Source organism: Bubalus kerabau, chromosome 23, assembly GCF_029407905.1.
Source record: "Bubalus kerabau isolate K-KA32 ecotype Philippines breed swamp buffalo chromosome 23, PCC_UOA_SB_1v2, whole genome shotgun sequence".
Taxonomy (NCBI): Eukaryota; Metazoa; Chordata; class Mammalia; order Artiodactyla; family Bovidae; genus Bubalus; species Bubalus kerabau.
In genome coordinates, this window is record NC_073646.1 from 4681479 (window position 1) to 4686449 (window position 4971).

Genomic DNA, 4971 nt, shown 5'->3' on the forward strand with positions numbered 1-4971 from the left:
GGGGCGGGGCCGTGAGGTCAGCTCGGGGGCGTGGCCGCACGGCCGCACAGGACTATCCCTGCGGGCCTCAGGCGAGCGCGAGCATTTCGGCCCAGGCGAGGCACATAGCGGGACCTAGGGGTTGTCAGATGAGGTGACTTTGTCAGGTGAGGTGACTGGAAAATCACGGGAGGTTTACCTCCCGGTGCACCAGTCCCCGCCCCTACACTACCCCCCCAACTCCCGTATCTGCCAAAGCAAAACGCACCTCCTGCCCTTCAGGCACGTTTGTTCCTTTATTCCACAAGTATTTATTGTGTAGGCAATGGGCGTTATGAGGACAAACCCGGGTGGGAACGATGGTGGTTGCGTGATATGGAGATTCGAAGCAGAGCTTCGACAACAGTCCGTCTTCTCCTTTCAGCTCTCATACCGTTAAGTGTTTTGTTATTGTTCAGCGTGTTAGTAGGCATTTTTTTAATTAAAAAAATTTTTTTTGGTGGCCCTGTGAGGCGTGTGGGATGTTAGTTCCCTGACCAGGGATCCAACTGCTGCCCCTGCATTGGAACCGTGGAGTCCCAACCACTGGACCGCCAGGGAAGTTCTGCTGCTGCTGCTGCTAAGTCGATTCAGTCATGTCCGACTCTGTGCGACCCCATGGACGGCGGCCCACCCGGCTCTGCTGTCCCTGGGATTCTCCAGGCAAGAACACTGGAGTGGGTTGCCATTTCCTTCTCCAATGCATGAAAGTGAAAAGTGAAAGTGAAGTCACTCAGTGGTACCCGACTCTTAGCGACCCCATGGACTGCAGCCTACCAGGCTTCTCTGTCCATGCGATTTTCCAGGCAAGAGTACTGGAGTGGGTTGCCATTGACTTTTCCAGGGAAGTTCTAGAGGGCATATTTAATGCCATATTCACATTTTTATGCTTTTGATTGGTTCTGCTGTTTAAAATGGCCCCCGAGCACTGGTGCATTCAGTTTTTCTGAGTACCAGAAGATCTTACACAAAAAATACTTACGTTAGGTCAGCTGTGCAGACATGAGTTATAGTGTTGTTGGCCTTGAGTTCAATGTTATTGAGTGAAATATATATTAAAGTATTTTTAAACAGAAATACTCAAAACACGGTTATGTGTTAATTAGTTGATGCAAATATTATGACAAATAGCTGACAGGAATCTTATCCTGCATTTCCCTGGGAGCAGTGGTTCAGTACAGTAAGTCCCCTACATACAAACAAGTTCCATTCTGAGAATGAGTTTGTAAGTCCAATTTGTTCCTTAAGTCCAACAAAGTTAGCCTAGGTACCCAACTGACACGATTGGCTATATAATACTGTACTCTAATAGGTTTATAATACTTTCATACAAATAATAGATGAAAAACACAAAACACATGTTTAATCTTACAGGATAAGTAGTTTGAAAAGCACTGTGAAAGTGAAGTCACTCAGTCGTGTCCGACTCTTTGCGACCCCGTGAACTGTAGCCCACCAGGCTCCTCCATCCATGGGATTCTCCAGGCAAGAATACTGGAGTGGGTTGCCATTTCCTTCTCCAGGGGATCTGCCCGACCCAGGGATCTGCCCAACCCAGGGATCGAACCCAGGTCTCCTGCATTGCGGGCAGACGCTTTAACCACTGAGCCACCAGGGAAGCACTGTAGTATACTATTTAACAGCTGGCATACAGGGGCCGGCATCGAGTGAACAGGCAAGAAGAGTTACTGACTGGAGAAGGGAGGAGGGTGGGCAGAGGGTGAGCAGAGCTGATGGGTCATCAGCAATAGGAGACGGAGGACAAGCTGCAGTTTCACTCACACCTGACATAGATGGCACAGGTTCTGGTTCCTTGCCAGATTCAATTCTATCTACCCTCCTTAGAAAACAATCTAGTGATGTCTGGGTAGAAACTCTTTTTTTGTCATCATAGATGACAGGTAGCACTGGATTGCATTCTGAATGACTGCTGCAACCTTTGTGTACCTTTCTGTGTTCAGGTCCTGTGCCTCAAACCCGAACAGTGCTTCCTCAAATAAGAAAATCCCCATACCATTTCCTGCATCATGACCCTCTCCTGTTCTTCAGTTACTTCTTCCTCCTGTCGATCCACTCAATTATTTTCACTTTTGTTTCCATCATCATCACTTGGTGCTTCTTAGCAGTAACAGCTACATCACTGCTGCTTTTGCACTTGCTTTTGGACATCCTGGGCTTGAGATAAAGCTGCTGTACTACTGTGCTCTATACTGTACAGTAAAGCACAGCCACGTGTAGAGCATGCAGGCATGTGACAATGTTTGCCAGACACGTAAACTGACGTACATGACTGAACATGCAAACACACGTTGACATCTTTGAAAGTTCAAAACTTGAATTTTCATATGTAGGGGACTTACTGTATTCACTATTTCAGTATTTACAGTGACTTTTTTAAGAATAATTTTTATTTTCTTTTTTTCTTAATCAGGTAATTAGGGATTTAGATATAGTTTATTGTTAATATCTAAGTCTTTGGTCATTTTTAATTTACCCAGATGATGTTCCTGCTTTCTTTTTTTTCCCACTCCGAATGGCTTGCAGAATCTTAGTTCCCGGACCAGGGATTGAACCGGGACCCTGGCAGAGAAAGCACTGATCCTAACCACTGAACCACCAGGGAATTCCCACGACTTTTTAAAAAAATTGACGTATAGTTGATTTACAAGGTTGTTTTCATTTCTGATGTATAGCAAAGTGATTCAGTTATACAATATATTCTTTTTCATATTCTTTTCCATTATGGTTTACTACAAGATATTGAATGTAGTTCCCTGTGCTATACCATGCTGCTAAGTCGCTTCAGTCGTGTCTGACTCTGTGCAACCCCATAGACGGCAGCCTACCAGGCTCCCCTGTCCCTGGGATTCTCCAGACAAGAAAACGAGTGGGTTGCCATTTCCTTCTCCAATGCATGAAAGTGAAAAGTGAAAATGAAGTCGCTCAGTCGTGACTGACCCTTAGCGACCCCATGGACTGCAGCCTACCAGGCTCCTCCGTCCATGGGATTTTCCAGGCAAGAGTATTGGAGTGGGGTGCCATTGCCTTCTCTGGTGCTATACCATAGGACCTTGTTATTTATATGTTTTATATATAGTACTTGTGCATCGTCGCGGGCGGCTACAATGGCGCACAAGCGCGGCTGAGAGGAGCTAACCCACGTCCGAGGTCAGGGGCAGAAGCCAGGAGGACCCCATGCCCGAGCGGCAGCGGCCCAGAGGAGCTACCCCACGTCCAAGGTCAGAGGCAGCGGCCCAGAGTGCCAGGCTGTGACGGCGCAGGCAGGAACGGCGGAGAGGAGCTACCCCACGTCCAAGGTCAGGGGCGGCGGCCGAGAGTGCCAGGCTGCGACAGCACAGGAGCAGCCGAGAGGAGCTACCCCAGGTCCAAGGTCAGGGGCTGCGGCTGGGAGGAGCTACCTCTGCCCGAGGCCAGGGGTGGCGGCTGGGAGGAGCTACCCCTCATCCGAGGTCAGGGGCGGTGACTGAGAGGAGTAACCCCAGTCCATGGAGCAGTGGCTGCACAGGCGCGGGAGGGCCTAGAGGAGCTACTCACGTTCAAGGTCAGGAGGGGCGGCAGTGAGAAGATACCCCTCATCCAGGGTAAGAAGCAGCGGCTGCGCTTTACTGGAGCAGCCATGAAGAGATACCCCACGTCCAAGGTAAGAGAAACCCAAGTAAGACGGTAGGTGTTGCAAGAGGACATCAGAGGGCAGACACACTGAAACCATAATCACAGAAAACTAGTCAATCTAATCACATGGACCACAGCCTTGTCTAACTCAGTGAAACTAAGCCATGCCCTGTGGGGCCACCCAAGATGGGCAGGTCATGGTGGAGAGGTCTGACAGAATGTGGTCCACTGGAGAAGGGAATGGCAAACCACTTCAGTATTCTTGCCTTGAGAACCCCATGAACAGTATGAAAAGGCAAAATGATAGGATAATGAAAGAGGAACTCCCCAGGTCGGTAGGTGCCCAGTATGCTACTGGAGATCAGTGGAGAAATAACTCCAGAAAGAAGGGATGGAGCCAAAGCAAAAACAATACCCAACTGTGTGATTGGTGATAGAAGCAAGGTCTGATGCTGTAAAGAGCAGTATTGCATAGGAATCTGGAATGTCAGGTGCATGAATCAAGGCAAATTGAAAGTGGTCAAACAGGAGATTGCAAGAGTGAACATCAACATTCCAGGAATCAGCGAACTAAAATGGACTGGAATGGGTGAATTTAACTCAGATGACCATTATATCTACTACTGTGGGCAGGAATCCCTTAGAAGAAATGGAGTAGCCATCATGGTCAACAAAAGAGTCTGAAATGCAGTACTTGGATGCAATCTCAAAAACGACAGAATGATCTCTGTTCGTTTCCAAGGTAAACCATTCAATATCACAGTAATCCAAGTCTGTGCCCCAACCAGTAACGCTGAAGAAGCTGAAGTTGAACGGTTCTATGAAGACCTACAAGACCTTTTAGAACTAACACCCCAAAAAGATGTTCTTTTCATTATAGGGGACTGGAATGCAAAAAAATTTGGCCTTGGAATATGGAATGAAGCAGGGCAAAGGCTAATAGAATTTTGCCAAGAGAACGCACTGGTCATAGCAAACACCCTCTTCCAACAACACAAGAGAAGACTCTACATGGACATCACTAGATGGTCAACACTGAAATCAGATTGATTATATTCTTTGCAGCCAAAGATGGAGAAGCTCTATACAGTCGGCAAAAACAAGACCGGGAGCTGACTGTGGCTCAGATCATGAGCTCCTTATTGCCAAATTCGGACTTAAATTGAAGAAAGTACAGAAAACCACTAGACCATTCAGGTATGACCTAAATCAAATCCCTTATGATTATACAGTGGAAGTGAGAAATAGATTTAAGCGACTAGATCTGATAGATAGAGTGCCTGATGAACTATGGACGGAGGTTCGTGACATTGTACAGGA